The following is a 26781-nucleotide window of genomic DNA, read 5'->3' on the forward strand; positions in this document are numbered from 1 at the left end:
GAGACGCACAGGGCAAGGTATGGGGAAAGGGGCGCAAAGCTTCCATGCTGTCCCACCCGGCACCTCCCTGTGTACACCAATCCAGAAGCTCTCCAAACCCCATTCTTTTAATTTCACTGAAGCTTCGTTATGTAGACAGGATTAACTGATTCAACCTCAAGGCCCTCTCCCCTTCAAGGGGGTGGGGGGAGGGTGGAAGAGACTGAAAGTTCCAATCCTCTAATTCTGGTTGGTTCCCCTGGCAACCAGCCCCTTCCTTAGGGGCTTTCCAAAAGTCACCTCATTAACACAAACTCAGGTGTGGTTGAAAGGGTTTTGTTATGAATATCAAAAGACACTCCTATCTGGAAATTCCACGGGTTTTAGAAGTTTTGTGCCAGAAACGAGGGACAAAGACCAAATATATATTTTATTATACCTACTCCCTAATACTAAATCTTACTGCTAATAAGATACAATTAAAACTATAGTGAAATACCATTTTCACCTATCAAATTGGCCACATGGAAAAGTTTGATATTACTGTGTGTTGGTGAGGATACTGGGGAACAGGCAATCTCATACACTGCTAGTGCAAGTATGAAGGGCAGCATCTACTGAAATTTTCAATGTATATTTCCTTTAATCCAGCAAGTCCACTTTTGTGGGCAATTCAGAACCCTCTCTAGAATAAGGGTCAGCAAATTTTTTTTTTTTCCCCCCAAAAAGGGCAAAAATGTAAATATTTTAAGCTTTGGGCCATGTGGGAGATGACCAAATATATATTTTTGGTCTGAATGACCAAATATGTATTTTTCTTCATAAATCACAATATTGCACCCAGCTCAATAAAAATCTCCAAATGCTTTGCACATCGGCTGGCTTTGACAAGTCTTCACCTCTCCCCCCACCCCCGTCCTCTCTCCCTAAATCATGCTCTGAGTGTTTCTTGAAGAAATAGAAAAATCTTGGCTCCTCCAGCACATTGCCTCTCCACTCTCCATATTTGTGGTTGCCTCACTGACCCAGGTTGGCCACACGTCCCTTGCCAGCCACCTTACAGCCTGGTGAGATCCTGGACCTCCCAGATGGGCCTCCTGGCCTAGGGATGAGCAGTAATATTTCTCTCAAATGCTAGCATCTACTGATGTGTAGTTGGGGACTGCCTGGAGTGTTGTACTGAGAAGGATCCTGAGCTATGGCTGAACTAGCAAGAAAGTCTGTGGTGATCGACTAGCAATGTCTGCCATGGGCGCAGGAATGGTTAGGAGTGGTGCCTGTGCCAAGTATTTGCCATTTCCAGCCTGGTGCTTCCCCTGCCACAGTGAGGCAAGAGGCTGGTCAGTCTTTTGCTGGGAGGCTCCCCTGATTGCTCCATCACAGGGCTGTCTTTCTACCCCTGCTCCCTTGCTACCTGGAGTTTTGCTGTCTAATACAGCAGCCACTAGCCACATGGGGCTATTTAAATTTAAATTAATTAAAATTAAATTAAAACTTCAGGGGCTTCCCTGGTGGCACAGTGGTTAAGAATCCGCCTGTCAATGCAGGGGACACGGGTTTAAGCCCTGGTCCGGGAAGATCCCACATGCCTCGGAGCAACTAAGCCCGTGCACTACAACTACTGAGCCTGCGCTCTAGAGCCGGTGAGCCACAACTACTGAAGCCCACGCACCACAACTACTGAAGCCCGCGTGCCTACAGCCCGTGCTCTGGAACAAGAGAAGCTACCACAGTGAGAAGCCCTCACACCACAACGAAGAGCAGCCCCCGCTCGCCGCAACTAGAGAAAACCCGTGCACAGCAACGAAGACTCAACGCAGCCAAAAATAAATAAATAAATAATTTAAAAAACACACACGTAAGATGATTTTTTTAAAAAAAGGTCTGTATGTAGAACACTGAGCACCTAAGGGCTTGATTATGGGCTGTTATTCAAACGGTACTGATACAGAACTTTTCAAAGCTTCTGCTTCTGAGGTTTACACGTGCGGCTATGCGTAAGCCGGAAACTGATCATCACCATCTTTACATCACTTTGTGAAGTTATAACAATGGTGTTATGCACCTAGGGTTTTACAGGTAGTCCCAATTTCACATATTTAACACATTCTCCTGCCAAGAACCAAATACTTTATTTCAAAAATAAAATTACACTTCAGAACATAATATGGTAACCAGAGCTGGACCTAAGCTCCCACAATAACAACCAGAAAACTGGACAAAATATATGAAGTAACTGTTTTCAGACACAGAAGGGGCTATAGTCCCTGAAAGAAGGGAAGCAAACTAGGAGGACCCCAGGCTGGGTCAGCTCTTGGCCTGGAGGCACTTTCTGAAATGTGGTGCTGGGAGGGGGACCCAAGCAGACCATGGTGGTCCTGCTGAGGCAAAGGCACCAGGAGTTCACGGAAGACGAGGTGCCTGGAAACACCAGAAAAATAAATGAAATGAAGAGCTATATAGCTATTATAAGCCAGTGGTGATGACAACTTACTAGGATATACTCAATCCAAAAGAAGACTGGAAAAGAAAAAAGCAACAAGGAAACAAATAATACATGCGAGATTTAAATCCAACTAAATTGGTAATTATTTAAGTGTAAATGGTCTAAATAGTCTAATTACAAGGCAGAGATCAGAGAATAGACATACCATGCAAACACTAATATCAAGAAAGCTCGAGTGATTATAACAATATTAGACAAAGTAGACGTCAGAACAAATATATTATTACCAGGACAGACTTCTCATCATGATAAAAGTGGTAGATTCATCAAGATGACATAACAATCATAATGTGTGTGTACTGGGAATTCCCTGGCGGTAAGTGGTTAGGGGTCCATGCTTCCACTGCAGGGGGCACAGGTTCGATCTCTGGTCGGGGGACTAAGATCCCGCAAGCTGCATGGTACGACCAAAAAACACAAAAAAAACTGTGTGTACCTATCACAGGAGATGCAACAATGCCTCTCCTAGGCGCTTACCAAAGAGAAATGACAGCATTTGTTCACAACAAGACTTGATGAAAAATATCCATAGCAGCTTTACTCATAATTTCCCTGAACTGGAAACAACCCGATGTCCATGAAAAGTGAAGTGTGTTAATAAGTCCATACATTGGAATACTATTCAGCAATAAAAGAAACAAAAATCCCGACACAAGCAACATGATAATGAACCTCAAGGAAGAACATGGTGCTGAGGCAAAGGGGCCAAACCCAAAAGAGTGCATAGGATTTGATTCTATTGATAGGATGTTCTAGAAAAGGCAAATATAATCTATTGTGACTGGAAGCAGAAGCAGATCAGTGGTTGCCTGGGGCTGGGATGAGCTATTTAGAAACGGGCAAGAGTGTATTTTTTAAAGTGATGGAAATGGTCCATATATGGATTGTGGTAACAGGTACGCGGGTGCACACTTTTGTCAAAACTCAAACTCTATACTTAAATTGGATGTATTTTATTGTTACTGTTTTATACCTCAATAAAATTGCTTTTTAAAAGAACAAAAGTGGGCTTCCCTGGTGGCGCAGTGGTTGAGAATCTGCCTGCCAATGCAGGGGACACGGGTTCGAGCCCTGGTCTGGGAAGATCCCACACGCCGCGGAGCAACTGGGCCCGTGAGCCACGATTACTGAGCCTGTGCGTCTGGAGCCTGTGCTCCGCAACAAGAGAGGCCGCGACAGTGAGAGGCCCACGCACTGCGATGAAGAGTGGCCCCCGCTTGCCGCAACTAGAGAAAGCCCTTGCACAGAAACGAAGATCCAACACAGCCAAAAATAAATAAATAAATAAAATTTAAAAATAAATAAATAAATAAATAAAAGAACAAAAGCATACAGCATATTTATCAGTAAACAAAGAAAAATCAAGTAACAACTGGATCCTTAGATATGTGGTGTCTCACAAGAAGGAAATCAGGCATATTCTGAAAGAGATAAGCTAAAAAGTAACAATAGAAGAAAAGGGCCCAAATCAATGTTCCCAATAAGCTATCCTATTTCAAGTTCTTTTCCATCACCAATTCTGAACCCACTTCTTGGTTTAAAAGTAGAAGCCACAAAACAAACCTAATTTCAATCTTCTGAAATAGTCATAGATTATATGGTAAGCAAATGAATTCTGAAAGAGCAAACTTTGAAGACAATGAATTTAAAAAAAAAAATCAAAGCAGTGAAATATTTCCAGTAAGAAAAAAAAAAAAAAAAAGATTTCTTTGGAGAGTAAGTGCATCTTACAAGGGAAGAAAGAATATGTGCTTCTTGAAGAAGCTGTCCTAGTTGCTCTCACTGTGTTCTACTGTTATAAACAGTCTCTTTGAGGGACTAAAGCAATTCTCTCTGCCCCCACCTCCATCCACACTTTGCTGGGATTTCTCTTGGAAACCAAATCACAAGAATCTTCTCTGTTCATCAGCGAGCAGAGTTGGGACAAAGCTCTGAACTCTAAGGCTGACCTAAAAGCATCATGCAGAACACAGAGCGGGCGTGACAATACTCTTCAGCAGACGGCCCACTGTGCAAAGCAAGCAAGTAACCTTAATTCCGAGATGCATGAACACAGTCATCGCCCTACACACTCAGGCTCTTGCCTGAGCCTTTCTTTCACCTTCTGGCCCCAAATGAACCCAAGCACATGGTACCCTGCAAGCCCCTGTGCCTCCCACCCGCTTTTGTACCACAACACAATTCACTGCAAATCTATCCTCCCATCTTCAGATGACTTCTCACCACCTCCACTGCTGGCCGCTGGTCCCAAAGCCGGGATCATCTCTTGCTGAGCGCTGCAGCATCTCCTGCTTCTTGCTTCCACAGCACCTAGACGATGCTGCATGAGCACGTGAGTCAGGGTGTGCCGCCCCAGTGCTCAAACTTTCCTGTCTCCCATCCCAGGACCAGTAAAAGTGGAGATCCTCGTGATTGCCTAAAAAGCCTCGCCAACCACCCGCCACCTGTCTCGCGGTCCCTCGCACTCAGCCCCTTGGCTGCAGCCTCCTTGCTGTTCCTCCACCACGTGGTTCCAGTCTTAGGGTCTCTGCCCTTCTGAGCCCTCTGCCTGGACCCACTTCCCCCCAGTACACAGGGGCTCAGCCCTCACACCTCCCCAGGACGCTGTTCAACCGTCCCTTTATAAGTGGTGCCTTCTCCAAACACCCTATTTGAAACTGCCACACACACCGGCAAGCCCTGCCCCCCTCTGGCCTCTACAATTCTCCACAACATTTACTACTGTGCGGACAGTGTGTATTCATTGGTCTGTCTCCCGTCCCCCCCCCCTACCCCCCGGTAGAATGTTAGCTCCAGGGACTTCCCTGGTGGTCCAGTGGCTAAGTGCAGGGGGGGCCCGGGTTCGATCCCTGGTCAGGGAACTAGATCCCACATGCCACAACTAAGAGTTCACATGCTGCAACTAAAAGATCCCGCGTGCCACAACTAAGACCCAGCGCAGCCAAATAAATAATTAAATAAATATATTAAACAAAGAATGTTAGCTCCATAGGGGCACCCATAGCAGTACTATTCACGGATGCATGGTACACAGTGAAATTTACTGAATGAATGACTGAATTTTTAGTAGATTTCAAACAAAGCCCGAGAACCACCTCATAGCATATCTCTACATTTCCTGGTCTTGACTTTGACTAGAAGTAGGAATACTAAAATAAATCAAAGATAATGTATAAAACCCTCAGAAAAGGTATTTCCAAAAGAGCTAAAACCAGGGGATATTATGACAGTGCACTGCCACCTGGAATTTCAGGCGTTTGGGGCTCCTGAAGTCCTAAAACCGCCCAATCATCCCTCTACTGTCAGTTCAAAAAGCTGACGGTCAACTTTTCCAGTACAGGTGATGTTTCCTAGGTCCTTAGAACTCTCCAGGAATATATATTAAGACCCCAGCTTTGCTAATATTGCTACAGCATGTAGTATTTTCCCTTAATTATGTGGACCCAGGCAACGAGACAGCTACAAAGTTGAGTCAGTTGCAGATGTTGGCTGATTGGCTAGACTTTCCTTTTGGCTAAGAGTGGTTTCCCCACACTTGCCGTGGGATCTAAACTCATGGCTCTGAAACATCACCAGTAGCCCCTTCCAAGAATTTCGGAGACTTCTGGGCAGTAGTAAACACTCCTTACAGCTGTCTGATACTGGCATGCCAGAGGTCTGTGGGTTTCACATCCATCCTTTTGCAGAGTGAGCTGGTGGCAGGTGGAAAGTCCTCTGTGGCCTGACGCTGTTCTAGTCTCCCCTATGTACCTTTTTGTTTAATAAGACATTTCCAATGGAGCACTTAAAATATATTAGATTCTCAATGTCTCATTCAACAAAGCACATAAAGCAGAGACCTGTGCACTGCCCCCAAGTTCTGGATTTTAGTATCATGATATATTAACTAGGAATTGTATAATTTATATGTTTTTTTAAAAACAAACTCCAGCACTATTTACAATAGCCAAGACATGGAAGCAGCCTAAATGTCCGTCCACAGATGAATGGATAAAGATGATGCGGTATATATATCAATATATACACAATGGTATATTATGCAGCCATAAAAAAGAATGAAATAATGCCATTTGCAGCAACATGGACGGACCTAGAGATTATCATACTAAGTGAAGTGAGTCAGACAGAGAAAGACAAATATTACATGATATCACTTATACACGGAATCTAAAAAAATGATACAAATGAACTGATTTACAAAACAGAAATAGACTCACAGACATAGAAAACAAACTTATGGCTACCGAAGGAGAAAGGTGGGGAGGGATAAATTAGGAGTTTGGGATTAACAGATACACACCATTATATATAAAATAGATAAACACAAGGACCTACTGTATGGCACAGGGAACTACATTCAATATCTTGTAATAACCTATAATGGAAAAGAATCTGAAAAAGAATATATATACGTATAACTGAATCACTTTGCTGTACACCTGAAACTAACACAACATTCTATCAACTATACTTCCATTAAAAAAAAACCCAGGGCTTCCCTGGTGGCGCAGTGGTTGAGAATCTGCCTGCCAATGCAGGGGACACAGGTTCGAGCCCTGGTCTGGGAAGATCCCACATGCCGCAGAGCAACTAGGCCCGTGAGCCACAACTACTGAGCCTGCGCGTCTGGAGCCTGTGCTCCGCAACAAGAGAGGCCGCGATAGTGAGAGGCCCGCGCACCGCGATGAAGAGTGGCCCCCGCTTGCCGCAACTAGAGAAAAGCCCTCGCATAGAAACAAAGACCCAACACAGCCAAAAATAAATATAAATAAAAAAATTAAAAAAAAAAATTAAAAAAAAAAAAAAACCCGATGCATGCTCATTTCCCCACTAACTTTTCCTGGTGACAGACAGAAAATAGCAGTTGTGAAGTGCCTACCTCCTATTCAGGCTCTGTTTTTTGGGGGATGGGCAAACTTGGTCACATTGTTTTCACTAGCATAGGAAACACTAGTGCTGTGTTTAGTACACAGGTGGCCATCACTGTCTTAAACCAATAGTAATTCCCATCAACCACGGGCTCAGAAGAGCTCAGGGAAAATTAAATAGCAACCACCTAAAAGATCAGAGAGAGAGTTGCCAGCCTGCAGATCAGGGGTCTGGTGGTCACATGCCAGGGTTCCTATAGTTCTAGTGATTAGCAGATGTTAAAGGATTGTGCCATTCCAGTAAAAGTGTAGCTCTTCTGAATTTTTCTGGGAAGAGATAATCATGGCTGATCTTAGAACCTGAATGATGTCTTGTAAAAGGAAAACCAGCCCAAATAAACTGGTTTAAAATAAACAAACAAACAAAAAAGACAACTAAATTTCTCATAGGACTGGTTTAAGCCTTTTTACTCTCTTTGAAAGCTGCCACAATTTTCTCAGATGTCCCCAGTTTTCAGAGCCACAGAGGCTGCGTGGCAGGGCAGGTGGCGTCTCCAACCCGGGGCGCCAATACCCAGGCTTGTGGGAGCCAACACAGATAAGGAGTCAGCCCAAAGGACTGCCTACCAGTGGGGTTTGGACTAACAGCCTTTCCCTCTTCTTCAGTGTCTTTCCTCTCTAGGCGGCATTTCTGTTTAGAGATGCAAGTTTAAAGTGCAGAATCTGTGTCCATCATTTCTGTGGGTTCCTCACCACCCGTTGCCTGTGGCTGCCTGGCCTCTCCAACTGAAAATCCAATTAGCTGTGCTTAGTCAAGTGTTTACCTCTGCTGTTTGAAAGTTTAAATGGATCTTTAACTCTTTCCCTCACTAGAAGTCTCCACAAAGGCATGGATAATTGATGCAGGGTTGAATGGGGCCTCAGGTTTTCTTCTCTTTTGGGGCTGGTGGCTCTCAGCTGGAGGAAGTTTTACACATCAGACAGGGTGGGATGGCGGCCGTCTGTGACCGTCAATCAGGGAGGCTGTTTGTCTGGGGAAGGCCCTGCACAGGGACACAAACAAACTCTTCCAAACAAAGGTGGAAACAAAAGAGAAAACAAAGCCTTAAGGGGGGTTCCCGGGTTAAGATTCCCCTCTCTACGACCACATGCAAAAGGGCTCGATGTTCTATCATTTAACTCTGGTCTTCAAGTCAGTAGTTGCACAGAGGTTAAGTATTTGCAGATTTTAGCCATCTACCATGTTTTGAAGCACAAAGCACTTCGAGCAATAATTTTATAATCATAAAATAGGCTGGTAGCTTTGTTCCTTGAAACTGACAAAAAAGTATCCTAAAATGTTTTCCTCTGTGTCGCTTATTTTTTTTTCAGTACTTCTGTGGTCCTGTATTTTGCATATAATTACCAAATTAAAAAAAGAGGTCTCTATGTCATGTCTGTGTCCATCTTTCTTTCTACAGGCCTGCTCAGAAAATCCTTTTAAAAAGAACTTTGGGGCTTCCCTGGTGGCGCAGTGGTTGAGAATCTGCCTGCTAATGCAGGGGACACGGGTTCGAGCCCTGGTCTGGGAAGATCCCACATGCCGCAGAGCAACTAGGCCCGTGAGCCACAACTACTGAGCCTGCGCGTCTGGAGCCTGTGCTCCGCAACGAAAGGCCACGACAGTGAGGCTCGCGTACCGCGATGAAGAGTGGCCCCCACTTGCCGCAGCTAGAGGAAGCCCTCGCACAGAAACGGAGACCCAACACAGCCAAAAATAAATAAATAAATAATTAAAAAAAAAAAAAAGAACTTTGTAAGGTAGCAATTTCTGTCTTTCCAATGTATCCTTTTTATAATGAAACGTACTTCTTTTTTCAAAGTCCATGGCAAGTATATTTCTTATGCCTTAGCCCCAAATGCCAAATATAATTTATGCATTCTTTCAACCCGAATGCTCTTTGAAATCATGCTAAATATGTTTGAGACCAACGTTAATAAATATTTAAGAAATCAAAGTGAAAAGTAAAAATCGAAAAGAAAAGGCACCAGACTGGAAAGACAGGAGTAAATTTGTTTTTATTCAGAGACAGGATCTTACATGTAGAAAATCCTAAAGAACTCACACACATACACACATACACAAATCTACTAGAACTAATAAATTAGTTCAGCAAGATTGTAGGATACAAGGTCACCATACAAAAACCAATTCTATCTCCATGTACTAGCAATGAACAACCAAAAATGAAATTAAAGAAACAATTTCATCCATAATAGCATCAAAAACATTAAAATAATTGTGAATAAATTTAAGAAGACACATAAGACTGAAAACTACAAAGCACTGCTGAGAGAAATTAGGGACGACGTAAACAACTGTAGAGACATTTCATTCATGGATTGGAAGACTTAATGTTGTTAAAATGACAGTTGTCTCCAAATCTATACATTCAATAAAATCCCTACCAAAATCTGAGTAGGTTTTTTTTTTTTTTTTTTTTGGCAGAAGTTGAAAAACTGATGCTAAAATTCATATGGAAATGCAAAGGATCCAGAAGAGCCAAAAACAATTTTGAAAAAAAAAAAAAAAAAGAATAAAGTGAGAAGATTTTTATTTCCTGATTTCAAAACTTACTATAAAGCTACAGTAATCAAGAGAGTGTGCAACCAGCATAAGGACAGACATATACATCAACAGAACAAAACTAACAGTCCAGAAAAAAGTCCTTAAATTTATGGTCAATTAATTTTCAACAAAGGTGCCAAGACAATCCAATGGGGGAAGAAAACGTTTTTTTCTTCAAACAAAAAAACAAACTTTTTTCAGACAACTAGATAGCCACATGCAAAAAAAGATGAATTTAGACCCTTACCTCACATTATACATGACAACTCAAAAATCAAACAAAGACCTAAGAGCTAAAATGCTAAAACACTTCTAGAAGAAAAAGAGAAAAAAATCTTTGGGGAATTCAGTTAGGCAAAAAGTTCTTAGATAAGACACCAAAATTCATTCTAAAAATTTGTAAACTGGACTTCAAAATTAAAACCTTCTGTACTTCAAAAGTCACTATGAAGAAAATGAAAAAGAAGCCACTGACTGGGAGGAAGTATTTGTGAATTATACATATGATAAATAACATAAATAAAGACAATCAATTTTTTAAATGGGCATAAGATTTAAATAGACATTTCACCAAAGAAGATATAAGAATGGCTAACCACCACAAACATGTCCAATATCACTAACTGTTAGGGAAATGCAAATCAAGACCCCAATGAAGCACCACTTCACACCCACTAGGAAGGCTAGAATCAAAGACAACAGCAAGTGTTGATGAGGCTATGGCAAACCTGGAACTCTCATAAAATTATGGTGAGAATGTAAATATAGTATAATTTAGAAAGCAATTAGTGATTCCTTAGAAAGTTAAACATGAATTCACCATACAGCCCAGCAATTCCACTCCTAGTTACATACCCAGGAGAAATGAAAACATACATCCACACTTGTACGTGAATGTGAACACAGCAGCGTTTGTAATAGACCAAAAGTGGAAATAATTCAAACGTCCATCAACTGGCGAAGGGATAAACAAAATGTGGTCTATCCATGTAATGGAATATTATTCAGCAACAAAAGGGAACGAGAGACCGGAACACACAACGTGGATCAACCTCCAAAACCTGGTGTTAAATGAAAGAAGCCATATGCAAAAGACTAACAGTCTACAGCCTGTAAGATTCCACTCATATGAAATGTTCAGAAAAGGAAAATTACTATAGAGACAGAAAGCAGATTATTGGTTGCCTGGGGATGGGAGCAGGAAGTGACTACAAGTGGGCACAGGGTGTCTCTTTGAGACATGGAAATGTTTTAAAATTAGACTGCGGTGCTGGCTGCACAACTCAGAGTTTACTAAAACTCATCAAATTATACACTCATAATGAGTGAATTTTATAACATGTAATATCATGCCTCGATAAAGCTGTTTTTAAAAGAGTAAAAGTTGCAAAATTTTGTTTTGACCAAAACCATGTTTCAAAGACACCAATTCTCACACGAATTCAAAAAGATTAATATTCAGACTCTGGATTAAGCTCTGAAGTCAGTGTGAGAAAATGAAATGTCTTCCGTGGCAATAATGATGTGACGTCATAGTACTTTAACCATGATGTTCTTTATATATGAGAGTAACATTTGCATACTTTATGAATTAAGCATCTATTTTGGAGTCTCCTTATAATCGGAAACATCCTTCTCTAACAGGAGAGGGTATGCAGTCAGAGAAGTGAGTAGACTGTCAACAGACAGATGGAATTTATCAAATGTTATGTGCCCCACTTGCATATGATGAAATTATTTCAGTATATCACAGAAGAAAATGGTAGCAAAACATCTTAACCATACAAATTGATTTTAACCGACAAATTGATTTTACTGTCTATTTGATAACCAGTATCCCTTTAAAACCATTCTTTGAATGAGCCAAACCCAGGACATTTGTCAATATCTAATGAGTAAGTTTTACTGACAGCAAATTAGGAATCAACTTCATTGATGTCCGTTAAGACGTATGATTTCTATGTAAGGATGAGGAAGATAAAGGCAGCTGTCATTTACTTAACCTTTTTTATTCTGGAAACCGGCAATTAAAAACAAATAAGTTAAGCATTGATCCTGCTCTATTAGTCTTCTATTGCTGTGTAACAAATATCCACAAACTCAGTGGCTTAAAAACACCACTAATAAATACCTCCTAGTTCTGGAGGTCAGAAGTCCTGGCTGGCTCTGCTGGGTTTTCTGCTTAGGGGCTCACAAAGCCAGACTCAAGGTGCTGGCAACCTGGGTTCTTATCTAGAGGCTCCAGGGAGGAATCTGCTCCCAAACTCATTCATGCTGTTGGCAGAATGCAGTTCCGAGGGCTGTAGGACTGAGGTCCCTGTTCCCTTGCTGCCTGCCAAGGAGGAGGGGTCACCCTCAGCTCCTCGACACACTCACAATCCTTCTCATGGGGCCCCCTCCACCTGCAAAGTCGGCAAGGGCGCGTCCCACCTTTCTCCTGCTTCAATCTCTCTGACTTCTGCTGCCGGCCTGAGGACATTCTCTGCTTTTAAAGGGCTGGTGTGAGCAAATTCAACCCACCCAGAACACAACCTTAATTATATCTGCAAAATCTCTTTCAGCGGGTTACCCCTGGGAGTAACACCTGGAGGCTTTTAAAAGTCACGGGAGAAATCTGCCAGCCGCACCTGACTGTCTTTACAGGCAACTATATAGCTCAAGTGGATGAGTAAAAGCAGTCAACGTGGACGGAATGGCATGATTAGCAAACTCACCGCTTCCTAACTTCCTAATGAAATAATCGATTTATGCAGAGATCGTCAGTGAAAATGAAACGAATGGCAGATGACAGCTGAATGAGGAGCCGGAGAGCTGACCGCACCTGAGCCCACTTTAGAGAAGTGACGGCAGAGCGGCACCTACGTGTCACGTGCCTCTTGCTACAAAGTCCGAACCTAACACGCTAATCCAGCTGTTGGAGCTGGCTTTCAGTTCACAGGAAATTTAGGAAGCAGAAGTGCAATTTAAATGACACCACGAAAAAGCAAACAGAGAAATCCAGAATGTGGAACACTCTACAGCCGGCCCAGTTTCTTCAATACGTCATTTACCTGGGGGTGGGGTGGGGTGGGGGACTGTTCTGGATTAATGGGATGTTATTACCAATTACAATACAAGAGCAATATTTGGATCCTGATTCAAAAAACACAAGAGTAAAAGGACATTTTAAAGTTAATCAGAAAAACCTGAATATGGACTCAGTATTAAAGTAAGAATCATCATTTTCATTGGTTGGCATAAAGGTCTTAAGGTTGTATGAGAAAACATTCAGATTTTTTAGAGATGCACATAGGGCTGAAATGCTATGAGGGGTTTGCTAATTGCTTTAAAATATTCCGGCAACCACAAAAAGAGGGGATGGACAAAGCAGGTACACAAAATGTTGAAACGTATCGAATCTGGGTGATGTATATGCATGGGGGGGTCATTGTTCTGGTCCATTTTTACCCAGGACTAAAAATTTTTATAATAAACAATTTCATTTAAGAGATTTCATTCATTGAGCATCTGCTGAGAATCAATCACTGTGTTCAGGGCTTCGCATCCATTTCCTGCTGGATCCTCACTACGGCCTCATGAAGCAGGTACCATTTGTATCCCCACTTTTATAGCTAAGAATATGAAACAACGACCAGTGTGGGGTGTAGCCGACAGGTCTGCCAATTGCCCGCCACCCCAGCGAAGCCTCAGAGGCCAAGTAAATGAAAGATTTCTACATTTTTTGTTTCACAAAGCAGTCTGACAAGTCGGCTGCAGCCCGCGTTGGAGGGCGATCCCCCAAACCATGCGCCAACCGCAGCACAGGGGATGCTGGAAGGTTCGGAAGGAGACAAAAGGCGGAGACAGGTAGAGGGTGAAAGAGAAACAGAGGGACCACAGAAAAGCAACAAGGTGGAAACACAGGGAGACAGTCACAGAAAGGGGCGGAGGGAAGAGATGGGGAGACAGTGGGGAAGAGGGATGTGCTTGAAGGGGGATGTCACAGACCTAGAGAGTCAGACAAAGCTACTGCAACCTTGGTCCACCTTCCACTCTGCCCCACCCCTCACACCAACCAGAAAACGGGAACGCCTCGGAGCAAAGGAGGGACCAGACACGTTCAGTATAGAGCTCTGTCCACGTGTAGTTACAGATCCGTGTCAGGCACGATTACCCTGTCCTCTCTCCCCACCCCCAGCCCCCATCCCGTGACCTTCTCCCCAGCCAGCTCACCAGCTCCAAGCTCAGAGTCAGGAGGAAGGGAAGGAGGAGTTATTTATTTATCTAAACCATGTTTCAGTTTTTTAAGAGCCTAACTGAGATAAAAGTCACAGACCCTCAGTGCCCAGCAAAGCTGTTCTCAGTGGGGGAAAATCTGTGAGGCTGAAGTTAATAGCACGAGGGCCACGTTAATGCCACTAGGGGGTTCAGATCAGAGGCTCCTGGAGGCGGCTTCAGGTGACGGCTTAATCACAACGGAAAAAACAGGTCTGGGGCTTGAGACGTGTGACTGGGGGGGGGTGGGGGGAGTGGGGATGGCAGAAAGGGGTTACAGGAGGGAGAGTGGGGAGCAGAAAACACAAAGGAAGACAGAATCCTCAATGCATTTCAGAGACTGGAACTAGAGCTGCAAGGGAGGGCAGGCCTGTCACACACACCCCCCCAGGGCATGTTAATAACACGGAACCACTTGCTCAAATTACACGTTAAAAAACACCTTCTTCTCCTAGGGGCGTTATTCATGAGAGCCAAAAACTGGAAACAGTCAGCGGATGAATGGATAAACGAAATGTGGCACAGCCATACATGGGAATATTATCAGATACAGAAAGGCAGGCAGTACCGATACACACGCTACAACGTAGATGAACCCTGAAAACATTATGTTGAGAGAAGCCAGATGCAAAAGGCCACGTGTTATATGATGCCATTTTTTTTTTAAACATCTTTATTGGAGTATAATTGCTTTACAATGGTGTGTTAGTTTCTGCTTTATAACAAAGTGAATCAGTTATACATATACATATGTCCCCATATCTCTTCCCTCTTGCGTCTCCCTCCCTCTCACCCTCCCTATCCCACCCCTCTAGGTGCTCACAAAGCACCAAGCTGATCTCCCTGCCTCCCTGCGCTATGCGGCGTTTGGTAGTGTATGTATGTCCATGCCACTCTCTCACTTTGTCCCAGCTTACCCTTCCCCCTCCCCGTATCCTCAAGTCCATTCTCTAGTAGGTCTGCATCTTTATTCCTGTCTTGCCCCTAGGTTCTTCTGACCATTTTTTTTCTTTTTTCTTTTTTAGATTCCATATATATGTGTTAGCATACGGTATTTGTTTTTCTCTTTCTGACTTACTTCACTCTGTATGACAGTCTCTAGGTCCATCCACCTCACTACAAATAACTCAATTTCATTTCTTTTTATGGCTGAGTAATATTCCATTGTATATATGTGCCACAGCTTTATCCATTCATCTGTTGATCCTGCCAACACTTTTACTTTACTCAATTGAGACCAATGTCAGACTTGTAAGGTAATAAATTTACGTTGTTTTGAGTCACTAAATTTGTGGTAATTCGTATGAAAGCAATAAAAAACAAATATAGAGGTCCTACAAGAGCCAGGCTATATATTTATATTTAAGTATTTCTAAAATGAATTTAACCTTGTGATTGACAGCAGCAGCAGCTTCCAAGGGATCCCACCACACACCTGAGGCAAAAGCAGCCTAATAAAGAAGCAGTGACAGCAGCAGGTCACTGCCCCACACTTGGGGTAGAGGGGGATTTGATCTACTGTAGCAGCAGCATAGCCTGAATGGGAATGCATCCTCCTGTGGCACTAGTCCCATCAACATTAGTCTAATCTGCTAGCATCTGCTGTGCCAACAGGCCCAACATATACAAACCCTCCAACTCAGTAGCATTAAGTGAGCCAGGCTCAGTGTTTCCTGAAACTCATATCCAATGGCACTGGAAAGCCCAGATATCACCTACTGTTATGAAAACATAAAAAAACAATAACAGGAGACTGGGAACTTCAGAAAGAAAAGGGGAACAATGGAATGGGTGAAAACAAATGGGGTAAATATAAGAGACTATCATTAGCCTCATGAGTTTCTTAAATTCTATATGATGGTCAAAGCAAAAATTATGACACCATCTGATGTGGTTCTCAATGTATATAAAGGAAATACTACAGAAAATCATACTTTAAAACTGGGGAATATTAAGAGACCTAAATGGAAGTAAAATTTTGAAACTTCACTTGAAGTAATAAAACACTGATTCCAGTAGGCTATGATAAGTTACATATATATAGTGTAATGCCAAAAGCAACCACTAAGAAAACTATACAAACAGTATACACAAATGATTATAAATAAATTAGATTAAAATGGACTTATTAAAAAATGCTTAAGTAACCCACAAGAAGGCAAAATAAAAGAAACACAGGATTGAGAAACTAAAGTAAAAGACAAAACAAAAAATAAAATGGTAGACCTAATCTTTAACATAGCAATAATTACATTAACTGTAAATGATCTAAATAACCAAGTCAAAGACAGAGATTGAAAGAGTAGATGAAAAAATCACAAGCATGATCCAACTATATACTGTCTATAAGAAGCTTACTTTAAACATCATGATATAGGGAGTTCAAAGTAAAAGGATGAAAAAGATATATCATATGAACATTAATCAGAAAAAGCAGGAATGGCTATATTAATATCAGATAAAGTAGATTTCAGAGCAAAGGAAATTATTAGGGGCAATGAGGGTCATTACATAAAGATAACAGGAATAATCCACCTAGATGACCTAGTGATACTAAATGTGTGTGCACCAAACAACAGAACTTCAAAACACATGAAGCAAACACTGAAAAAGGTAAAAGGAGAAAATTTTAAATCCACAATTATTATTTGAGACTTCAACACAGCAATTTATAGAACTACCAGAGAGAAAAATCAGAAAGGATATGGAAAAACTGAAAACATCATCAATCAACAGGATATAACTGACATTTAAAGAACACACTCAATAAAAGCAGAATACATATTCAAGTGTCCATGGAACATTCACTCATATACCATACACTGGGTGATAAAAAAACATTAGCAGATTTAAAATAATTAAAATCATAGAGAGTATGTTCTCTAGCCATAATAGAATCAGACTAGAAATCAATAACAGAAAGACAACAGGAAAATCTTCAATCACATGAAAACTAAACATCACAATTCCAAATAACTCATGGGTAAAAAGTCAAGGAATAATTTTTAAATGCATAGAATAAAAGAAAATGGAGATATAACAGATCAAAGTTTGTGGAATGAAGTGAAAGCAATGCTGAAAGGGAAGTTTATAGCACTAAGTTGGGAAAGAAAATATTTCAAAGCAATAATCTAATTTTCTATATTAAAATAGTAAAAACGGAAGAGGAAAAAACACTAAACAAGCAGAAAGAAGGAAATAATAAAGATGAAACAAAAATCCATGAAACTGAAAACAGGAAAATAGGGGGGAAAAATCAATGAAACAAAAGGCTGGTTCTTTGAAATAAACAATCTAATCAATAAAGATGTAGCAAGACTGATAAAGATAAAAAGAGAGATGGCACAAATCACAGATATCAGAAATGCAACCAGGGATACCATGACATATCCTGCAGGTTAATAAGGGACAAGTTACTATGAACAAGTCTACACTATAAATTCAAAAATGTAGATGAAATGGACCAATGCTTCTACACCCAAAACTACCAAAACTCAGCCAAGATGAAATAGATAATCTCAATTTTCCTATAACCATTAGAAACACTGATTTTTCATTTAAAAACTCCCAAAAGAAATATTCAGGCTTAGATGTTTCACTTTTACCCAAGACTTAAAGAATTAACACCAATTTTACATGACTTGATAAGAAACAGAAGTAGAGGGAACAGTTCCTAATTAATTTTATGAAGCCAGTATTACCTTGATACCAAAACCAGACAGGGATAGTATAGAAAGAAGAAAACTACAGACCAATATTTTTTATGAAATTGGCTGTAAAAATCCTCAGCCAAATATTAGCAAGTTAAATCCAGAAATATATAAAAAGAATAATATACCATGACCAAGTCGTATTTATTCCAGTTATGCAAAGTTGGTTAAATATTTGAAAATCAAACAATGTAATCCACCATATCCAATAGATTAAGGGGGAAAAGTCATGTGATCCTATCCATTCATGCAGAGAAAGCATTTGACAAAATCCAATCCCATTCATGATTTTAAAAAAAGAAGAAAAAAAACTCCAAGCAAACTAGGAATAGAAAAGGAACATACTGAAACTCATAAAGATGATCTACAAACAACCTATACCAACATCATATTTAACTGTGAAAGACTGAATGCTTTCTCTGTAAGATCAGAAACAAGGCACCGATATCTGCTCTCACCACTTTTATTAAATATATTACTGGAGGTTCTAGTAAGAAAATAAAGCAAAAATAAATAAATACATAAATTTAAAAGTTAAATTTTTAAAAAGTTTATTTAAAAGATAAAAGGACTATTCCTACTATGTTGAATAGGAAGGACTATATCTTACTGAATGTTGAATAGTAATATATCCTATTATATTGAATAAGGAAAAGTAAAACTGTCTATATCTGAAGATGAGATGATAATCTAAATGGAGAAAATACCAAGGAATCCACAAAAAGCTTGAGAAATAATATTCGTTTGTAAATGTTTTAGAGTACAAGATCAACACAATTTTATCAAATTATATATTAATAACAAATGTGTAGAAGCTTAAATTAAAAATATGCGATGCCATTTACACCTGACCTAAATAAGTACTTAAATATAAGCCCAATAAGACATTTATAGGACCTCTATACTGAATATTACAAAATGCTGATGAAGAAAATTTTAAAAGTCCCAAACAAATAGGGAGACATACCTTGTTCATGGATTAGAAAACACAACATAATAAAGATGTCAATTCTCCCCAAGTTAAGAGGCTTAACACAATTACTCTTAAAATGCCCTCAAGGTTTTTGTGGCTATAGACAAGCTTATTCTAAGATTTATATGGTAAGAAGAGGCTGAAGAATAGCTAAAACAATTTGTAAAGGAAGATTAAAATGGGAGGAATTAATCTACCCAATTTCAAGATTTTGCAGTAATGACGGAGGGTAGATACATAGATCAATGGAATGGAACAGAGAACCCAGAAATAGACTGACATAAATACATTTAACTTGTTTCTGACAGCAGTGCAAAAGCTATCAAGGAAGAATAGACTTTTCAAAAAATGGTACTGAAACAGTTGGACATCCCTCGACAAAAACAAACAAACAACAAATGAACCTTAACCTAAACCTTACACACCTTACACAAAAATTCAATCAAAGTGGATCATAATCTTAAATGTAAAAGCAGGACATTTTTAGAAAAAAAAAATAGGAGAAAATCTTTGGCATCTAGAACTAGGTGAATAATTCTTAGACTTGACACCGAAAGTATGATCAATAAAAGCAAAAACTGATAAATTGGATCTCATCAATATGAGTTAAAAATGCTTCATAGAAGATCCTTTTAAGTGGATGAAAACTCAAATTACACAGTGGGAAAACATATTTGAAAATCCCATATGAGACAAATGACTTGTATCTATAATATACAAAGAACTCTCCAAACAACTTAAAAAAATCCAACTAGAAAATAGGCAGAAGACAGGAACAGACATTTCATGGAAGAGAATATACACATGGCAAAGAAGCACATGAAAAGATGTTCAACATTGTTAGCCATTAGGGAAATGCAAATTAAGACCATAATGAGATATCAGAGAATAACTAAAATTAAAGTATAGTGACAACATCAAATGCTGGCGAGTATGTAGAAAAATTATATCACATCACTGGTGGGAAAGTAAAATGGTTTAGCCACTCTGAGAAACAGCTTGACAGTCTCTTTTAATCCTAAAAGTAGATTCACCCTACAATGCAGTAATTGTACTCTTGAGCATTTACCCAAAAGAAACAAAAACTTAATGAAGTTCCCACAGAAACTTACACATAAATGTTCACAGCAGTTTTATTTCTAATAGCCAAAAACTGGCAACTACCCAAATGTCTTTCAATGGGTGAATGTTGAAACAAATTGTGATAAAATCTTATGATAGAATACTACCGAGCAACAAGGAACAAATTATTAATATATGCAAAAATTGAAATGAACTTCAAGGGAATGATGCCGAGGGAAAAATTTTAAAAAGCCAATCTCTGAAGATTAAGTAATTCATGATTATGTTTACATATTATTCTTAAAATAACAAAACTGTGGAGATGGAGAACAGATTAGAAGCTGCCAAGGGTTAGAGATGGGGGTAGAAGGTACAGCGGGGGAACTCTGTGAGGTTTTTGTGGTCCCAGTACAAATAATACAGCAATCTTGGTTTTAATCCCTAAAGATTTTTAAAAGCAATTCCTAGTAAGAGGTGTCCAGATATTTAGCAATGGCAGCAGATTAGAGGTATAGCTCCCCAACATGACAACTTCGAAAGAGATCTATACTATCAATACTAATTTAATGCATATGTTAATTTTAAAAAGGCCAGTCACAATACTTAAATGGTACATAGCTTAACGATATTATTCTGGGTATCCAGCTATACCAGATGGACTAGCAGGATTTTCTGTACATTCAATCTTATTTAAGACAGTAAATCTTATAATAAGACAGTTAAAAAAAGAAAAAAAAAATTAACAAACCTCAACTACAGTTGGATAGTCTCATAGGAAGATGAGGTGAAAATATGTAGCAGCGGTTCAAAAGCTTAAGCAGTGGCACCTAAATTTGGCTGCACATTAGAATCATCTGAAGCACTTTTTAAAAACCCTCACACCGACGGTTGGTCATCCTAGACCAATAAAATCATTTTAAATCTCCTCAGACCATGCCAATGTCTAGCCAGAACTGAGAACCAGCGGACTAAGCAGAAGGGGATGTTTCTACAAAGATCTCTTAACAATAAGTCCTTTCACCCAATCAAGATTTACCTCCCCGCAAAGGGGTAAAGAAGGCTAGATGTTGTCCATACTTGCTTAGCTTTAATTAGCACTTGTGACTTGCCCAAAACCTAGATCATGTTTCCCCTAAATTTCAGGTTATTCCCTAAGTTTTTCAAACCCAAGGCTAAGGGGTTTGCCAGGATGAGATTTTAAGTGCTCACACAGGGGAAGTCCCTGGCAAACCAGGACAGCGGTCACTCTACATGGAAATGTAAAGCATCCTAAATAACCCTGCCACTGCTCCCAGATACTAGTCTGTGCCAACCAGTGGAGAAAAGGCATTCTCCATTACTACCACGGCAAATGCTACTGCACTTACCTCGGCTAGTCCCTATCTTTTCCAGGCGCCACTCCCCTTCACCTGCTGGTGGACGCTTTGGCCAGCTGACAATGCAGATATTTTCAAACTTTAAGGTGAATAAAAATCATCTGGAGGGCCTGTTATAACAGAGATCACTGAGCCCCACCAGAGCTGCTGATTCCACAGGGCTGGGACCGGGCCCTAAAACTTGAATATCTAACACAGTATCAGGGGACGCTGGTAAAGCTGGTCAGGTAAAGCCTGGTAAAGCTGGTCAGGAAAAAGAAACCCGACGTGTCAGATCATAAAGTACGGAAGGGCAAGCCCGCCGGCAGGCCAGGCCCGGGGGGACCGGGGTCCCCAGCCCTACAGAGGCAACGGCAGCCCGGCTCGGGCGCCCCTCGGAAGTGCGGGGTCCCCGCGGCCGAGTCTGCGTCCCCGGCCGGCCCCGGCTCCCCTCTGCCCACCCTGCGCGCGGGGGCTGGAAACGGCCGCGGAGAACCACGGCGGGGCGGGAAGCGGAGCTCCAAAGAGGGTCTGGCGACTCGAGTAGCTCCGTTTCTCGGTGGGCTCAGCGCGCGCCGTGGGGGAAGAGGGGCGGGGGTCCGGGAAGAGGGGACGGGCGGCACTCACGTAGACCGGCAGCGGCCACGGGTAGACGGCGGGCTCGGCTCCCACGGGCGACTCCAGCCTCAGCTCCAACTTCTCCCCCATGTCTTCGCGCGCGGCCCCCGCACCAGGCTAGTCTGGCGGTTGGGGGAGGGGCGGGACGCCGCCGGCGGGGGCGGGGGCGGGGCGGGGCGGGCGGGCGGGCTGAGGGGAGGGGGCCTGGCCTGGGCCTCAGCCGCCGCCGCCGCCGCCGCGCTCCCGTCCGGCCCCCGGCTCCCTCTTGGTGGTCACAGGCCCGGGGCCTCCAGCGCTGCCGCCAACTCGGCCGGCGTGAGGCGAACACAAGGAGCCGGAGCCGGGCTGAACCACTCACTCGCGGCGCGAGCGCCGCCCGCCCCGTGGACTCCCCCGCACGCACGCACGTACGCACGTACGCACGCACGCACGTCTTCGGCTGTCCCCGCCCACCCCCACCGGCCCGAAGTGGGGACCCGGGGAGACCCCTCGGGGCCTGGGGTGGCGGGTTCCATTCCCGCCCTTGACGTACCGTGACCACCCCCCCCCAATAATAAGACTATAATTTCTCATTAAATATGACAGCCGGAATCCCGGCTTCTGTTCACGAAACTGCTGTGTATTTAGCCTATGCTAGGCACCAGACCCTGGACGCTCAGTACTGGCAAAAAAGGAAATGCCCTGCCCTCATGGCGCTGCCATTTTAATTGGAATAGTAGTGACAATGGTCAAGGGAGAAAATAAAGTGTCATCATCGCCACGGGGATGGTTAATCTCATGTGCGCACTGCGTGGGGTCCCGGCAACCACAAACATTATTCCAGATGTGGCCAGGAAGGTATTTTTCAGAAGAGATGAACACTGAAATTGGTCCACTTTGCGTAAAGGAGATTGTCAATGCCGCGGCGTGGGTGGGCCTCGTCCATCAGTTGAAGGACTGGAGAGAAAAATGAGGTTCCGTAGAAAGAGGGAACTGTTCCTCCAATGGCCCTGGGACATCAGCTCTTCCCTGTGTCTCCAGCCCAGAGTCCTGCCCTGACTTGCCTGCCTCACGGTCACATAAGTCAACTCCTTAAAACAAAACTATGTATGTAAAAATACTGAATATATACAAGCCTATTAATTTGTATATGTGTGTATACATATTATATATATGTATACACATATGTTTATATGTGCGTGCGTTTGTAGTATATGTGTAAGTACTATATACAGTATACATACAAGCCTGTATATTTGTGTGTTTATATATAGTATACATATTATAAATGTGAACATGCTGTATATATACACACACCCATATATTGATATATGGGTGTGTGTATATATACAGTATATGTACACTGTATGTATGTATACAGTGTATATTTATATATAGGTGTGTATATATGTTGTATACCTGTATGTGTATATGTTTCTAAGTATTATATGTATATACTATTGTATACACACTTGCGTATGTATTTATATGTGTATGTACATGTGCATATTTACATATAGGTGTGTATGTGTGTTCATACATTGTATATAGGTATGTGTATATATCTTATATATCTGATATATGTATGTATATATACGATGAATTTATATATACAGTACATATATATTTTTATGCTATATGCTTTTATATGTAGGTGTATATGTGTGTCTATATGTATGTACGTGTATGTATTGCATATATGTGTATGTATGTATACTGTCTATATACACACCTAAATATCTTTGTATGTGTGTATATATGTATGATATATATGTACCTAGGTGTGTATATTGCATATGTTATACGTATGTGTACATACTGTATATATACAAACTATGCATTTTATATGTGTGTATGTATAGTGTATATGCATGTGTGTATTGTACATATTATGTGTATATGTGTGTATACATACTGTATATATACAAACTATGCATTTTATATGTGTGTATATATGTATGTGCGTATTGTATATACTATATGTGTATATGTGTGTATGCATACTGCATATGTACACAGCTGTCTATTTTTGTATGCGTGTACATATGTACGTGTGTGTGTATATATACACACACACACCCTATGGATTCTGTTTGTCTGGAGAACCCTCACTGATACGGACACTTATGACAATTGAGTACCTGCTCTTTGCCAGCCAGGGAGCCAAAGGCTTGTCCTTTCGGTGTCTCCCTTAAGTGTCACAAGTCCCAGGAGGGAAGGTGATGCGGCTCCTACCAGTTGAGGTGCCTCAGGGTCAGAGAGGTGCACAGGGCGGGGGGCTGGACCCTGGTGGAGCCCAGGTGGAGTTCTAGCAGCAGTACAGCCTAGCAGTCCCACTTCCCCCGGTGCTTCTCACAAAGACGCCGAGGGAGAGATGGGATCTGAAGGAGGGGATGAGGAAGCTTCCGTGGGTCCGCAAGCCCAGACCAAGGCTGACTCGTCAAGGGTGTTAGAGGTTAGGACTGTGGTTACCCTGGGGGTGGGCTTACACAGAGCCATTCACATTCTGAAAAAGTATCCATTCTGCTCTTGTTTGTATGGTTACCCCCCTCCCCCAAATCTTTTAAAAACATATTCTCTTGGTTGCTGGGAAAACACACGGGGAAGCTGTGTGTGAGGGGGTATGATCCAGGGGACAGGGAGGATAAGCCCCCCACTCGTAGGGCCAGGAGTGGCTCAGCTTTGTGAGCTGAGGATGGCCCACGAGGTCCCAGAGAGAAGGGCCCCTGCTCCGTCCCTGCTCTGTGCACCCCATTCCCAGCCTGAGAAGCCCAGAGCCACCCCCCGCCCCCCAACACACACACACCAGGGAGGAGAGCCAGTCACCCTGGCTCCCAGGCTCCGTCTGGCTCCAAGGCTCCCGGCACTAGGAGCTATTTTCAGCTTTCATGCCCTAGGACACGGCCAGAGCTATTGTCTCCGGAAACTCTCTGTCTGTCTCTCGCCCGCCCGCCCTCCCTCCCTCCCTCCCTCCTCCGCTTCTTCCCCTCCCGCTCCATCTGTCCTCCCCTCCACCCTGCATTTCTACACAGGATGGCTCACAGACAGCTGCTCCCCGTGCCCACCTGCCACCATTCGATGGATGTCAAAGCAAGCCCTGGGGACTTCCCTGGAGGTCCAGTGATTAAGACTCCGAGCTTCCACTGCAGGGGGCGCGGGTTCGATCCCTGGTCAGGGAAATAAGATCCCACATGCCGCAGGGCACGGCCAAAAAAAATAAATGAATAAAAAATAAAGTTATAGTGATGAAACAGCCCTAGTGGTGCAAGGATGGGACGTATAGCTCTATGGTATAGAATAAAGGTCCAGAAACAGATATATGAGAACTCGATATGACAGAAAGTGGGGAAATTAAGGAGTTTTCAATAAATGGCATTAGGACAATTGCATATCCATGTGGGAAAAAGTAAATTAGAAAAAAAAAAAAAAAAGCAAACCCTGGTCAGGTGTGACCTTGGGCCCAGGGCCATTGGCACACGTTGTCATGTGGGACGTTCTTCCTTAGACTCCTCCCTCCCTCCTGTGTCGCTGTCACTTCCTCCAGAACCTTCCTGGACTCCCCTACACAAGCCCGGGGTGTGCCCTCACCCGCCCTGGATCACCAGAATTCCAATCCCGGCCTACCCTTCCCCGCCAGGTAAAGAACTGTGCATGGTCAATAAGACCGTAGAGGTCATTGGCCATTGCTATTGCAGCTGGAATTGTTACCGTGTTTAGATAGGGTGACCAACACCCGCCCCCAGTTTGCCCAGGACCGCTCAGGTTTGAGCGCTGGAACTCTGGGGAAACCCTCAGTCCCGGGGAACCCCAGAAGGCTGGTCAGCCTATTTAGGATAGATATTTCACTTGATCTCCCAACCCCCGAGAGCCAGAAAGGGAATCTCCCCCCTCCTTCCATTGTAACCTTCATTCATTCATCCACTCATCCGTTTATTCAACTCCTTTATTCTGCAAGTATTTATGAAGCATCTACTACACAGCAGACACTCTTCTAGGTGCTGGGGACATAACAGCATCCCTGTCCTCAAAGAGCTCACGTTCTAGCGAGGGCAGCAAACAGTAAACTGAGAAGGTGTGATTTATTACATGGGGATGATGTCTCGGAGACCACTGCAGGGCAGGGGAGGTGGGAGAGGAAAGGGGCAGTTCTAAATGCAGGCGCTGATGGGATTGGGGCAGACCTTGCCCTGGGCCAGGCTGGTTGCTTCAACACAGCTGTCCTCGCCCAGAGCCATCCTGCCCCCACCTCACCCAGTCCTTCCGTGATGTGTGGGGAAAATCTGTGGTTGTCACAACTGGGGGGGAGGGGCCCCTGGAATCAAATGGGTGCGGCCAGGGATGCTGCTAAACCCCACACAGTGCCCAGGAGGGGCCCTCAGCAGAGGATGACCCGCCCCGAATAACCCCAGTGCCACGGGGGAGACCCTGCACTAATATTATTCAGACCCGCTGGTGCCCCCAGATTCCTGCACAGGCAGGGACTCTAACCGGGTCACCTCTGTATCCCGAGGTGACCTAGAGTGGGGCAGCCAGGAGGGCTGTGATGAGTATCGGGGGTGAAATGACAAATCTCTGTGCCCACTCTCCCCGCCGCACCCCAGGGGCGATGGCCTCTATCTCCTCCCTGTGCAGGTAGCTTTTCCCTGAGCCATTTCTTCTTGTCAAGGTCCCTGTCGCAGGTTGGGTTCCCCGAAGATGACGTTGAGAGCAAGGATTGGAGTGCAGGTGGTTGATGTGAGACGTGCAGGAACAGATACAGCTGCCATAGGGTCCCGCAATTCCACTCCTGGGCATAGATCCGGAGAAAACTCTAATTCAAAACTATACATACACCCCTGGGATTTCCCTGGTGGTCCAGTGGTTAAGACT

The 26781-nt window shown here is 42.7% G+C and overlaps 1 pseudogene; it reads right to left on the bottom strand.

Annotated features, from left to right (window-relative positions):
• Positions 1–22100, bottom strand: part of LOC133075869 (solute carrier family 5 member 4-like) — a 77077-nt pseudogene extending 54977 nt beyond the window's left edge.
• Positions 22101–26781: the final 4681 nt, after the last annotated feature.

The sequence above is a fragment of the Eubalaena glacialis genome, chromosome 15, assembly GCF_028564815.1.
Source record: "Eubalaena glacialis isolate mEubGla1 chromosome 15, mEubGla1.1.hap2.+ XY, whole genome shotgun sequence".
Lineage (NCBI taxonomy): Eukaryota > Metazoa > Chordata > Mammalia > Artiodactyla > Balaenidae > Eubalaena > Eubalaena glacialis.